The sequence below is a fragment of the Schistocerca americana genome, chromosome 4 (genome assembly GCF_021461395.2).
Source record: "Schistocerca americana isolate TAMUIC-IGC-003095 chromosome 4, iqSchAmer2.1, whole genome shotgun sequence".
In the NCBI taxonomy this organism is placed as follows: Eukaryota; Metazoa; Arthropoda; class Insecta; order Orthoptera; family Acrididae; genus Schistocerca; species Schistocerca americana.
This window is the reverse complement of record NC_060122.1, coordinates 379089013-379104569: the sequence shown is the minus strand read 5'-3', so window position 1 is coordinate 379104569 and position 15557 is coordinate 379089013.

Here is a 15557-nt window from a genome sequence, read left to right as displayed (position 1 = left end):
TGAGGGTGCTTCAAGTATGACATGATTGAATTGAATACGCTGGCGGACTGTTGCAAAAACAGGTACATAAAAGCACGCTCATATTAGAGTGCAAAGTTGTGTCAAAATTTCAAATCAATCGGCCAACAACTTTCCGAAATTTGCTATTAAGAACAAACGAATAGAAAAACTACTATTCCTAATCGCAAATCTAGGAAAGTTCTTGAGCGATTCATTTAAAATTTTGACATAACGTTGCATGGAATAGCCTCGTGGATTTATATACTTTTTTAATACGTTTACAGTATGTGCTGCAAATAGCTTTAGTAATAAAGAAGTAACACAACAAAACATCATGCCTGACGCGGCAGTTTCTCTCGCATCTCACTGTTTATGACATCGTATCTCCCAAAATATGCGTTGTGCAGTGATTTAATTTACCGGCACATTTAGTGATATATGTCAATATTGCATGCAAAATATATTGTGAATGGGGTTGGTAGTAATGAAGTAATATGTTAAAACGTCATGCACGATGCTGCAGTTTTACGCCGTGTACAGCAAAAATGTAGTAAGCGATAACCTTTTCTCTTTTCATCATTTTCTGCGGGGCCTCAGCAATAAAAATTTTGATAAAGGTTTGAAATTATAAATTGTGTAAAGATTGTTGCCATTCAATAAGTGCTCTCATTCTCAAATAGTGAATGTATAAATCTGGATATTCTCGCGCGGTGTCATCTCATTGTGTATGACGTCATATCTCCTGAATTGTGTGTGCTGAACTCTGTATTTCTTTATTGATTTATTTTTTTGGGCTGGGAACCTTCGCGGTCGTACGGCCAACAACTCACCAACGAGACATCGCAATCCGATGAATGATTTAGGAATGCATAGAGGACGCATATAATGAAACATTCATTTATTTGTTTATGTAGATTAGATTCAGGTATTACATGTTACTGTAACAGTACAGCAAAAATGTATGTATGTACAGCCATTGACAAAACGAGCGAGACCCCTGGCCTTTTCGTTATGCTGATCCGCACAGCTTTAAAGTTTGCTACACAGCATAACAGGCAAGGCGACGAAGTGCTACCAACATACTATGCACAGGCGTGAAATTGACAACCTACCGAACTTTGTCAGACTGTTTTCAGTCATGTGTAAGACTATACTAATGCTGATTAGTGTGTTAAACACAATACGTAAATATAAGATATAAATGAAAGAAGAAACGCTAATTAGTATGACTTTACTAATAAAAATGAATTTCAGCTTATCGAGATAACACAACTGTTCTAGCAAGACAAAGTACCCCAGATCGTTACGAATTAGCAAAATATTATGTGCATTCGGCGGTTTGTGTCAACTTTCAGACCTGTCATAGTGGATTATCGTTGCTGACCTACCATGAAAGTGTGCAAATTTAGCAATGCGTGAAAATTCATAACGAAATTCAGTTAAAAATCATTCAGTGCCGCACGTAAATCAATTCAATTATTGACAGAATCGGAAAAAGGAAGCTAGTAACAAGTATGAAATTGTACAAGAGTTTCATATTGACATCCAAAGGGCGCCAGTACAGAATAAATGTAGCATTAAAACGTATTGGGGGGCGCTAGAATTTCTTCAAATTGCTTTGCTGATAGTCTATCTGCCTCCATCGAAATTAGAACCGAAAACAAACCAGACCTCCGTTGCAGTAGCAAAGACCTTTCACTACGCTAGCAGACAACCCAGGCAAACAGCCCTCTATTATTACCCCAGACATGAATAAGCCGGCAATTTCGCAATGAAAATGGCAAAATGATCTGCAGTTTCTGTTGCATAGAGCTTTCTGGACTCTAAAACACGAATTTTCTACCGTTATGTCACCGCTTATGTGATAATCATTCGGGATGTATATCGAAATAACAAAATACTGCTATTAGCGGGTAACGGCAACGGGTTCTACACAACGCTGGTGACTACTTTGTAGGACAGTAACAGGTGCAAACATGTAACTCTTTTGTATCGGTTGTGAATAAATAGTTGCCACTATCTAAGTCCGAACTCTCGTATAGTCTTACATATGATTGAAAACAGTCTGACAAAGTTTGGATAGTTCGTCAATTTCACGCCTGTCCATGTTGGTAGCACTTCGTCGCTTTGCCTGTTATGCTGTGTAGCAGACTTTAAAGCTGTGCGGATCAGCATAATGAAAAGGCGAGGGGTCTCGCACGTTTTGTCCACGACTGTACAAGCAGGTTGGTTGGTTGGTTGGTTGTTTGGGGAAGGAGACCAGACAGCGAGGTCATCGGTCTCATCGGATTAGGGAAGGACGGGGCAGGAAGTCTGCCGTGCCCTTTCAAAGGAACCATCCCGACATTTGCCTGCAGCGATTTAGGGAAATCACGGAAATCCTAAATCAGGATTGCCGGACGCGGGAGTACAAGCAGGGGTCCCGTAGTTTATCAGTGGAACGAGTCCCACACTGTGGAAGTTCAGTAGGTGTCGAAGTCGGAGTACTGGACCGCTTTCAGGTCAGCAGTGTGTGGGGGCCGCAATTTGGTTTGTGTGTGTGTGTGTGTGTGTGTGTGTGTGTGGGTGCATGGGTGTGGGTGCGTGGGCGGCGCGGCATGTGTCCGCTTTGTTTCGCCGCTCGTGTTGATCGATAGGCGGCGGAGTGAGGTGGGCGTTGGGCGGTGGGCGACGTGCACTGCTGCCGCCCCATGCTGTGCCGGCACACAAACATGCCGTAGCTCTGTGCACGACCTCCTCTCCATATGTCAGCGCAGGTCGCGACATCTCGGAACCGTACGTCTTAATGGGGAGGTATGCCGAATTTTGCAACTTGTGGTCGCCAGAGGTATTCGACTCTTGATCTTCTTCCTTACTTCATATATTAGGTTGATGCATAAGTTCGTGGTATTTTTCCCTAACTTTAATAAATACATCGGACACACATAACAAAGACTTTAGTCATCAATGATATATTCTCCATCACTATTCACAAAAATCTTCCAACGCCGGGATCACTTTTCTATTGAGCGACTCTAGGAATCACATGGTTTTGAGGCGAGGAATTCGTCGAGCCACGTTCAGGGCCATTTTAATCCAGAAAGGAAGTTCGTTGAAGGTTAATCGATAGAGAGCGGAAAAAATGCAAAACTGGGGGCGCAAGATCAGGTGAATAAAGTGGATGCACAGAATGACTTCCCAACCCAATTGCTGCATTGTGCTTTCTGTGAGTCTAGCACAATGCGGGCGGACTTAATGGCGAAGTATCACCACCTCACGCACTTTCCTACTTGTTCTTCGACTCCGTCCGCAGAGATCCCACAGTTCTTGACACTAAGTGTCAGCAGTGATGGTTACAACTCGGGGAAGCAATTTGTAGTACACCACACCGTCGCTGTTCCGCCAGATGCATAACGTTATCTTTCGTGGATACGGGCATGTGTTTCTACGGGGAGTTGCTGCATTGTTTGGGCTCAACCATTTCTTTCTTTTCCTTATGTTAGCATAAAGACACCATTTCTCCACACCAGTTACAGGACAGGAATTATCGTTGTTGTTCACGAGGCAATTGACGACGACCAAGCCACCCCCTGATTTTTGGGATTTTGACTTAGAGCATGAGGTACTTCCTCACCCGATTTTTGAACCTTCCTATTTGCTTGCAAATGTCTCTCAATGATGGAATGATCAAGTTCATCACATCTGCTAGTTCTCGGGTACGAATAATTGTACGTTATTGTGTTTAAGAGATCTTCATCAAACCCAGAAGTTCTTCCCGAACATGGAGAGACACTAATGTCAGGACGATCGTCCTTAAAACGAGAAAACTATTTTCTTGCCGTGCTCTGTCTAATGGCATTGTCCCGTACCCGGCGCAAATGTTTCTCCCTGCCTCCGCTGGTGTCACTCCTTTTACCGAACTCAAACAGAAGAATATGTCGGAAATGTTCCGATATCTCTACTTGCCACTCCATTTTCTAGCGTCCACAGTTCCACTCACTACCTCCAAATGACAAAATAGCAAAATGTACATTCAAACAGCACTACTGAATCTGCAAATAAAAAACGATAATCAATGAATAAACATGTAAAAGAAAAATACTGCGAACTTGTGCAACAACCTAATATTAGGAAAACTCTCTTGTACGGTCTTCCTACATTTCTTTTTGCAGTGAATTTATGCTTGAGAGTCTTTACCAGGAGTCTTTCTACACCCATACGATTTACATGTTCCTTCCAGTTTCTCCTATTTTCTTAACTTTTTTTTCCTTTTAGAGTGCTTATTCCTAAATCTTCCTTGTTATCTTCATTTCTTTTGTGATCTTACCTTGCACATCCTTCCACTCTCTTTAGCAACCTCATTTTGTGAGCCTATATGCCACTTTCTTGGCGGCTTTTTGCTATTCATGCTTCATACGTATAATTAAACGTTGCTACTGCTATGGTTTAGAAAATTTCAGCTGTCTTTCTTTACTGGGTTTATTCTGCAAACTTTTACAATCGTTTCACATACGGAAGCAAATATGTTTAATTTTTGGATCGCATCATTGTTGTACTCGTAATTGAAATCGCATCCTAGATGTTTAAGATGTTTAGTTTGCTCAGAAGTTTTATTTTTCTAGACTACTTTTGATCTTGCTACTTGTATGTCCTGAAATGCCATCACATTCGTTTCATCTACACATAATTTTAGGTTGCATTTGGAAGCTTTCTGTTGCAACTTACGAACTCTCATCCGAAGGTCATCTTAATTATCTGTAATCAGTGTTAGGTCATCTAGCCGGCTGTGGTGGCCGTGCGGTTCTAGGCGCTTCACTACGGAACCCCGCGACTGTTACGGTCGCACGTTCGAATCCTGCCTCGGACATGGATGTGTGTGATGTCCTTAGGTTAGTTAGGTTTAAGTAGTTCTAAGTTCTAGGGGACTGATGATCTCAGATGTTAAGTCCCATAGTGCTCAGAGCCATTTGAACCATTTGTTAGGTCAAAAAAAGTGGTTCAAATGGCTCTGAACTTAGAACTACTTAAACCTAACTAACCTAAGGACATCACACACATCCATGCCCGAGGCAGGATGCGAACCTGCGACTGTAACAGTCGCGCGGTTCCAGACTGAGCGCCTAGAACAGCTAGACCACCGCAGCCGGCTTTGTTAGGTCATCTGCATACGTGATTACAATTATTCTAGTCACACGATCTAAAAATAGTATTTATAAGATGAAGCGAATAACCTTGTTCAGTCATTATATTTCATAGCATTTCTCTTTTCAAATTACCAGATACCTTTTCAGAACTGTACAAGTAAGATGGGCTTTCCTGTTGAACTTTTATTTCTTTTCTGTAGCTTGCCATAACGTAGAAAGACTGTCAATAGTTGACCGCCCCTTTCTAAAACCTGAATTACTTTTTTCATGGTATGTTTTAGTCTCGCGCTCTGAATTTTGGCATATAATTTTAGACTGAATCAAGAAGACTGTGCTTCTGGTAATCTCTTTAGTTATTATAATCATTTTTAATGCATTTTTAAAGATAGATATTACTCAAGCTTTTAATCAGTCTTTTGGTACCTTCCTTATTTCCCCAACATTTATTACAGATGGGAAGAAGTCCTAGATGCAGGAATAACCATCCATATTCCCACAGTTTCATATTAATATCACCTAAACAAGGGGCATTCCCATTCTTTGTAGTTTTTAGACCTTCCGTCAGTTCTCTGATATCAATATTGTCATGCCTATTGGGTCATTTAGTTCTGGTAATCTCTGAATTACGGTGTCATCTTACCATAACTTTTTATAATGAGTTATCCATTTTTTCTCTCGTATATAATTGACTCTTAAATGCTCCTTACTTGTCTACTGAGTGTTTCCGTTGGCCTGCCATGCAAAACATGCTCTACATTGATAATAAAACCTACTGCGTGAACGTTCCGAGTTGTGTGTTTGTCATTTTTTCTCTTTATATTCATTATAGTTTTCATTTGTGGGATTATTTATGTAGACCTCTAAAGCTTCTTTTTTGTCTTTAATTGCTGTTTCTATTTCTTGTGTCCTGATCTTTACTCTTCTGGGTTTCGTGTACTTGTTTTTCTTCCCCGGAACCTCATTACGTATGTTTGCCCAAGCTTTTTCATTTCACTTCACTGTCCCCAACACACCTAGACAGACATTTGCATTTCCCCTTTCAGATGTCCAGCTTCCCTCCCACAATCAGATTTCTGACATTCGACACTTTCCTTGGATATTCAATCGCCGGCCGGTGTGGCCGTGCGGTTCTAGACGCTTCAGTCTGGAACCGCGTGACCGCTGCGGTCGCAAGTTCGAATCCTGCTTCGGGCATGGGTGTGCGTGATGTCCTTAGGTTTGTTAGGTTTAAGTAGTTCTAAGATCTAGGCGACTGATGACCTCAGAAGTTAAGTCCCATAGTGCTCAGAGCCATTTGAACCATTTGATACTCAATCTTTTTCTCGTGGTCACGTCCGCCATGACAGTCTCTTCCCGCAGATCCGAATGAGAGGTTAATCCGAACTCTTTCGTCAGTGGGGATACACAATGGTAACGGTTTTCAATTACAGACCATATGTTCTGTGGCTTACATATTACGTATCTTTAATGCAGTGGTTTCCAACGCCTTCTGCATCCTCAGGCCGATAATTACGGACGTTATTCTAAATGCGCGCTCTTGTGCTTTATAAATTACGTTTATCCCAAAAACTAATCCTATTGCTAAAGATTTAGCTCTGCCTGTCACACACTATTGCTAGTAGTCTACTGCCGTAACGTGTTGACGACATCCTCATCGCTAACCTCTTTGTGTGTTCATTGCAGCTAACGATCAACTTTTGTGTTTGTTACGCAGTCTGTTTATTTTCTGTCCAGTTTTTCTTTGACAGTATTATCTTCCCCATTTAAGCTAAAAAACATGCTGTTTGTTTTATTTGTGTTTAATTGGTGATCATTGATTTTGAACTTCCAGCTGAATGCATGGACAAAACTGGCAATAACTCGTCCAAAATGTTACAAATGTAACATGTGTGAGACTACGACCGAGGTAGTTAGTTACGGTTATACGACTGGGGGGGGGGGGGGGGGGTTGGTAAAGTGTACCTACTCACAGGAGTTCAGTGCTGGCTGTAATTACAGTAAGGCAGCGAAACTTGATATAATTCTGGTGTATTAATGCGGAAGCGATTTACGCTGGAAAAAAATTTGCTCCAGTTTTAGCCGCCAAGTACAAATCTGGGCATGTGAATGAAAGAAAGATGTATATAAATGTTTCCATGTGTAATGAATTAGAAAAGGGTCGTGGGTAGAATATGTCGAACAGGCGAAAAGGCATAAAGCTGATTTTATCATTAACCGTTGCTTACACAATCGCTGCTCATTGCGAGCACCAGATATGTCAACGGGGTGCTGCATGCGCAAAACGAAGTGCACAACATTTGCTCACAGCAGCTCCAGTGGGATCTGAGCAACATATTTCTGTACATTGGCTTTCAGATCAGGTAGGGACCGAACATGTCTCTGGTAAACGCGTTCTTTCAGATGCCCCCAGACCTAAACGTCACTTGGATTGAGGTCACGTGATCTTGCAGGCCATGCATCTCCTAAGCCTTCGGAGACAACGCTTTCGTGGAAGGTTGCATCAAGCAGATCTTTCACTGGGCGAGCGACATGGAGTGTTGCCCCATCTTTAATGAAAACGGTCGTTTCCACACAGTTGTGTTCTTTCAAACGAGAGAACACATGGTGTACGAGGAGGTCTCGATAACGTGCAGACATCTGAGAGACCGTCTGTGTGTTTTCTCTTCGAAGATGAACGGACTGAGAATGAAGGTGCTTGTGAATCGACACCACTCAGTCACATACGGCGAGTGCAGTGGCTCTTCGTGGACAAACGCGGCTTAACAGTACCCAAAATTCACCAGTTCTGTGTATTCACTGCACTTTGTACCGTAAAATGTGTCTCATCACTCCGCAGAATATTGCCCGGCCACATGTCATCAACTACGATTCGTACCAGGAAACGAAGAGCAAATTCAGATCGTTGCTGCTGATCATGAGGTTTCATTGGTGCATTGCGTGACTCTTGTACGGATACCGGTGTAATCTAGACCTAATGATTCCCGTACTGTTGACCATGGGACGGACAATTTTCTTACACTGCACGAGCGCTAGCACAAGCCTGGGCTCCTGCTGCATGGTCAGTTACAGAAACAACAGCTTCATCAACAGCGTCCACAGGGGTAGCACGCTTTCCTCTTCCTCGTGTTGGACCAAGCTCACTGGCTTTTCGAATTCATTATCATCTTTCTTAAATCATTTGACATTGGGCCTCTTCTCAGAACTTACAGTCAGCGATACTCTTTCAATAATGCACTATAATTGCAGGCGTTCATATAAAACAGTTTCAGTAACAGCGGACGCTATTTCCTCTCGATAGCCATACTCTTTACTCACTGTTACGGTTTGTCAAATAAAAGCGTGGATGTCACAGCGTCATTCAGATAAACTACAGTGCCAGATTGGAACCAATGTTTTTCCAGAGTTTATCGGTTCCGCATTAGCGTATTAGTGTATCTACCACGTTTCGCCGTAATTACAGTCCACACTGGACCTCCGTGAATAGCTGCACTTTAATTAAAATGTATCCGCTACTAATCTCTCCAAAAGAACCGAGTGAAAGGGTGATAACGCACAGTCGGATAGTTGCGGGCCGGCTCTTACTTCATCACGAAGGAAATACGCAACATTAATGTAAAAATACAGTAGGCATTGGCACATTAAAATCTGTCGATGATTTTTGCCGTTTCTGGAGAAAAATAAAAGACGATAGACAATGTAGGCATAATATATAAAATGCGGACTGATAATAGCAAGGAAAGTCTGAAAAGGAGACCTTTCTTAAAATTGAATTTAGATTAAAGTGTTCGGAAATTTTTCTGAAGATATTTCTCTGGACTTAGCCTTGTACGGATACGAAACATACAGGGTGATTAACTAACTATTGCCACATAGCATAATTCCGAAAGCGTGATAGTAGCTGAAACGTTTGTGGGACAGATGTTGCATGGGACAACGGGGGCCATAACATGAAGTTGGTTTTTTGTTGCTAGGAGGAGTCGCGTCAGAGATATGAAGGTCAACTTTGATTTTTTAAATGGGATGCTATAGTCTGATACTTATTTTCTGATAGCGGCTACCGAGACGAATCCAATGATGTGTAACAGTAAGGTCTTTGAAGGCCGACGAATGTCAAAAAGATGGCATTAACGTCCATCTACAGAAGGTGTTCGAAGTGATGACCGTTGGTATCAATACAGTGCTGCACTCTTCTTGTCATGGATTGAGTGGTATTCCTTAGTACTTCGGAACTTATCGAAGCACATGCTCTGACAATTCTCTCTCGTGTATTATGCAAAAAGTAAATTCCGCCGAATACGGTGTATCCATCTAACGTGCCATTGACGTGCAAACACCATTCAACGGTTTCCCAATACAAGACTAATAGGAACGGCAAGACCAGTATCGTCGAATCAAACAAATGTGAATGATGTATTCCTTCAAAGGACAAGTTGGTATGCTTCTCATTTACGGAGAATGCCAACAAAATTCATTGAGAGCTAGAGACTTGTACGCTAAAAGATATCTTTAACGTACTCACCCTACACGTCATACATGTAATTACGTATATGATAAATCGAGAACATCTGGATCTTAAACACAAAGGCATCATATCCAGCAAAGGAAAGTTACTAACGAGGAAACGGAAATTGGTACTCTTGCGACTGTGGTTCGAGATCCCTGTGTCAGTTCGCGTCAAATCGCAAGAGAATCCGGCATGAGCCAGGGTAGTGTTGTTAGTGTTCTGCATCATCATAAATGTCATCGTTATCAAGAATTAACTGGTACGGATTGTATGCGTCAAACTGAATTCTGCTAATGGGCCTATCTTCGAATTCAGACGGATGACACATTTATTAATTTGATTTTATTTACTGACGAGGCTACATTCACGAACCACGGAAATGTTAATTTGATAACTTGCATTGCTGGGCAACAGAAAATCCATGTTTACTGCGGCAAGTTGCACTCCAAAAACCGTGGTCGGTGAATGTATGGCGTGGGATTCTGGAGGACAGAATTATAGGCCTCTATTTCATCGAAGGAAATCTTAATGGTAGGAAGGAAGTACACCGTATTTCTGCAAGAAACATTTAGGTTTGGTATTGGAAGATATACCTTTTAGTAATAAGCAACAGAATGTGGTATCAACACGATGGGTGTCCGACAGATTTTTCGCTGATGGCTAGAAATGAGTTGCAGAGACAATTCCCAATTCGTTGGATTAGACGCGGAGGAGATGAGTCGTGGCCAGCTCGTTCGCCAGACTTGAGGTCTCTGGATTTTTTCTTGTTGGGATTCGTAAAAGACGTTGTTTATAAGGACATTCCAACTACACCTGAAGATAAGCGAGAGAGAACTGTCAGAGCATCTACATCTACATCTACATTTATACTCCGCAAGCCACCCAATGGTGTGTGGCGGAGGGCACTTTACGTGCCACTGTCATTACCTCGCTTTCCTGTTCCAGTCGCGTATGGTTCGCGGGAAGAACGACTGTCTGAAAGCCTCCGTGCGCGCTCTAATCTCTCTAATTTTACATTCGTGATCTCCTCGGGAGGTATAAGTAGGGGGAAGCAATATATTCGATACCTCATCCAGAAACGCACCCTCTCTAAACCTGGCGAGCAATCTACACCGCGATGCAGAGCGCCTCTCTTGCAGAGTCTGCCACTTGAGTTTATTAAACATCTCCGTAACGCTATCACGGTTACCAAATAACCCTGTGACGAAACGCGCCGCTCTTCTTTGGATCTTCTCTATCTCCTCCATCAAACCGATCTGGTACGGATCCCACACTGATAAGCAATACTCAAGTATAGGTCGAACGAGTGTTTTGTAAGCCACCTCCTCTGTTGATGGACTACATTTTCTAAGCACTCTCCCAATGAATCTCAACCTGGTACCCGCCTTACCAACAATTAATCTTCCTGCATTTCGCTACAATTTTCTAATGCTGCAACTTCTCTGTATACTACAGCATCATCCGCGAAAAGCCGCATGGAATGTGCTTCGATAAGTGCCGATGTGATAAGCAATACTACTCAATCCACAATAAGAAGATTGCAGCACTGCGTTGATACCAGTGGTCATCACTTCGAACACCTTCTGTAAATGGACGTTGATGCCACCTTTGTGACCTTCATTGACCTTCGAAGACCTTACTGTTACCCATCATTGGATTTGTCTCGATAGCCGCTATCAGAAAATCAGTAACAAACTATAGCATCCCATTTAAAAAAATTCACTTTTATATCGCTAACGCGACCCCACCTAGCAAAGAAAAACCAACGTCTATTACGGATCCCGTAGTCACATGCAACATTTATCCCAAAAACTTTTCAGGTACTCTCATACTTTCGGAGTTATTCAAGGTGGCAGTAGTTAGTGACTCAGTCTGTATGCGATAAGCAATTCTGAGCAGAGGAGAACAGAAACTTCTGAAATGTGGTGGTACAGAAGAATGTTCAAGATTAAATGGGTAAATCAAATAATTGATGAAGAGTTACTGAACTGAACTGGGGCAAAAAGAAAATTATGGGGGAACTTGGTTGAAAGAAACCGGTCGTTAGGACAGATCCTGAGGTGTCAACCAACTGTCAATTTCGTAGTGAAAGAAAGTATGGGGGTAAGAATTATAGAGGGAGACCAAGGGTTGAATACAGTAAGCTGCTTCGAATGGATGTAGTCTGCAGTAGCTTTGCGGTGATGAAGAGGTTTGCACAGGACAGTCTAGGGTAGGGAGCTGCATAAAACCAGACAACAACAATAATTTAAAATAAGCTTAAAGTGTTGATGTTAGCTATAATTCTATGCAGAGTAGACAGCGAAAGCTCTAAATTCTATGAGAGGCGTTCAATAAGTAAAGCAACAAATGTATTTTTCTCGACCAATTTCGGCTGAAGAAATGCGAAATTTGCTGTGGGGTATCGTGGAATATTACCGCTTAAGCACCTACGGTTTCTTAAGTTCCGTTGGGTGACGGCGCTATACACAGCGTTCAATATGGCGTCTGTAACGGAGGTGTGTTCCAAGCAGAGTTTCTTTTGGCGGAAAATCAAAGCATCGCAGATATTTGTAGGCCGTTGCAGAGTGTCTACGGAGACCCAGCAGTGAACAAAAGCACATCATCGAAACGAGGTCGCTCCAATCTGCTGCGCGGTGTGAGATCCTTACCAGGTGGGATTGACGGAGGACATCGAATTGGTGCAAAAAAGGGCAGCTCGTTTTGTATTATCACGTAATAGGGGAGAGAGTGTGGCAGATATGATACGCGAGTTGGGAAGGAAGTCATTAAAGCAAAGATGTTTTTCGTCGCGGCGAGATCTATTTACGAAATTTCAGTCACCAACTTTCTCTTCCGAATGCGAAAATATTTTGTTGAGCCCAACCTACATAGGTAGGAATGATAATCAAAATAAAATAAGAGAAATCAGAGCTCGAACAGAAAGGTTTAGGTGTTCGTTTTTCCCGCGCGCTGTTCGGGAGTGGAATGGTAGGGAGATAGTATGGTTGCAGTTCGATGAACCCTCTGCCAAGCACTTAAATGTGAATTGCAGAGTAATCATGTAGATGTACATGTCCGATCTCCAGGACGGCCGCACACAGCTGCGACACCTGCTGTGTGCTCGTCGCCATAAAAATTCAAACGGTCATCTCCTTCTCTGTGACAACGCAAGGCCTCACACAAGTCTGCTCATGCGAGAACAGCTAATATAACTCCTTTGGACTGTTCTCCCTCATCCAGCCTACAGCCTGGATCTCGCATCTTCTGACTCCCATCTGTTTGGCTCAATGGAGGATGCATTCCACGGGAAGCAGTGCGTGGGAGATGGGGAGATTACTGGTGCTGAAAGAAGCTGGCTCCAACGTCTACCAGTACAGTGGTACCACGCGGGCACACACGCACTCTCAGTAAGGTGGCGCCATGCAGTTACATTGACCGGGGATTATGTTGAAAAATACGGTTTTGGAGAGTGGGAAACGATATGGTGTACTGGAATCCTAACTAAAACCAAACTGCTTTCACAAAAAGCAACGTGTTGCATCAATTATTGAGCCCCCGTCGTAAATGGTGGCCTACTTTACGTAAACAGGAAGTCTGTTGTGAATCTGATGCACATTTGACCGTAGAATCGCCCACCTATGATCTCAACAATGCACTCTGGAATATGCAACAAAGTAGAAAAGGTGTCAGTTTCGATACTCATTAATAGAATGGAGCGACATACTTTTTTTGGTCGTATGAAAGTTTGTGATGCAAAAAGCGACAGCTAGAGTTTGAGACGGGGCGGAAAAATAATGAAGTGCGGTTGAAGAGTTTACACGTATGTGCATATACAAATGTTGGTTAAAAAACGTTTGGCTCTCACGTAAGTCTCAGGGGATGACGTTCACACTTGGTGCATTAGTACACAGTTCTACACCCGCGCATTAGTTCAATTAATTATTCACTCAGACATGAGTACAGTTTATGCTAGGGAACAAAAATTAGGCGATTGTTGTTGTGGTCTTCAGTCCTGAGACTGGTTTGATGCAGCTCTCCATGCTACTCTATCCTGTGCAAGCTTCTTCATCTCCCAGTACCTACTGCAACCTACATCCTTCTGAATCTGCTTAGTGTATTCATCTCTGGGTCTCCCTCTACGATTTTTGCCCTCCACGCTGTCCTCCAATACTAAATTGGTGATCCCTTGATGCCTCAGAACATGTCCTACCAACCGATCCCTTCTTCTGGTCAAGTTGTGCCACAAACTTCTCTTCTCCCCAATCCTATTCAATACTTCCTCAATAGTTATGTGATCTACCCATCTAATCTTCAGCATTCTTCTGTAGCACCACATTTCGAAAGCTTCTATTCTCATCTTGTCCAAACTATTTATCGCCCACGTTTCACTTCCATACATGGCTACACTCCAAACAAAATCAGTTTTTCATGGCACAGTTCAATCATTATTTATTGGCGTTGTCCTTTTCTTTTACACAATGAAATTAGCACTGGCGAGACGGTTTACAGTTATACTTTAATAATTATTTGACTCCGGCTCCCCAATAGCAGTAATGTAAGCTGCTATAAACGAAAATTACTCAATCAATACGAACAGAGCCACAAGTCCCACTGTCCTCTTTGTTCTAGCAGTTTTGGCGCGAAATCACAGATCGCCACATGTTCACTTACTCCGATGTGTACCTCTTAATTCGCACTCACACAAAAAATCGTAGCTCTTCCAGTTCACCAAATATATGCTTGCACACTTGCACTATTAAACAATACTCTTCGTCGAAATAAATCGGCGCGAAAAAAAATTCTCAAACGACCACATGGGCCACCCTCAAGTGGGGCTCGCTCGCCACCCACCCTCCAAAACGACTGACCAATGACTGACCCCCGGCAAAGATAGCCGCTCGCATATATAGGCTCGGATGTCAACCCCCCCCCCCCCCCCCCCCCTGGTTATGCAAGTATCAGTCCCACCAGTTAAGGTTACAATTTTGATACATGCATCCCTCGACAAAAATAAGTACACCAATTAACCGCGCTAAAAAGTACATCTTATTTACTATTTCACATTAATTTCTAGGATTATTCTATCGCCCGTAAATCAAGTTTTAGTTTTCGCAAAATTTCGCCACTTAGCGAAAATTTGTTTGTTTACATCTGTGCTGCAAAGTTTAACATAGAACTGCATAAAGCACCGTTTTTTAACGTAATCTATAGCGATCTACACATTGCGCTGCTCAAAATCTTCATATCTATAATGATTAATTAGCTATGGGCGAAAAATGTTAAAAATAATTTGCAAACAATGAAAACTATTGCAAGTTAAGTGTATAGTATAACTTAACTAGTTTAAAATACGTGTGATGCCACCCAAAATATTATATAGTGCTGTTATTTACGTAATGAATTTTCTATTGAATTTCATAAACGATTTTCCCTCAAACTTTATTTATTGCTCTTTACGGGCTTAATTATTTATGAATCTTAACATATGACTACGGCACTTCGCGTAGTGCGCGAAAAACCAAACAATGCCCCAAGCTGCGGGTCACATGGCCGGAGTCCATCCCGCCGGCCGTTGCAAATCAGGGGCGGGCGCGCCACGCGCTTCCGCGAATCGCTCACCATGTCGCGCACTCGCTCTCCACAAAGCAATCCTTGCATACTAGACCTATTCATCTAGTAACGGGGATTTGCACCGTCACAAGTTGCAACTCAAATGGATGTTTATTTAGTCGGTGAGCGGTTAAGGGCTACACACTTCTCTAAACCATCCACTGTTTACACATTAAAATGTCCGTTCAAAATACCAGTTAATAAAGTGGGTACATACGTATATGGTCCCAACTAATTTTCAAACCATACACATACTTACTGACTTTACTCACTGCCACTTTGCACGGAGATTTTACTGTACAAATATGTGTTGGTTTGAGAGCGGGCGTAGCGTGAAA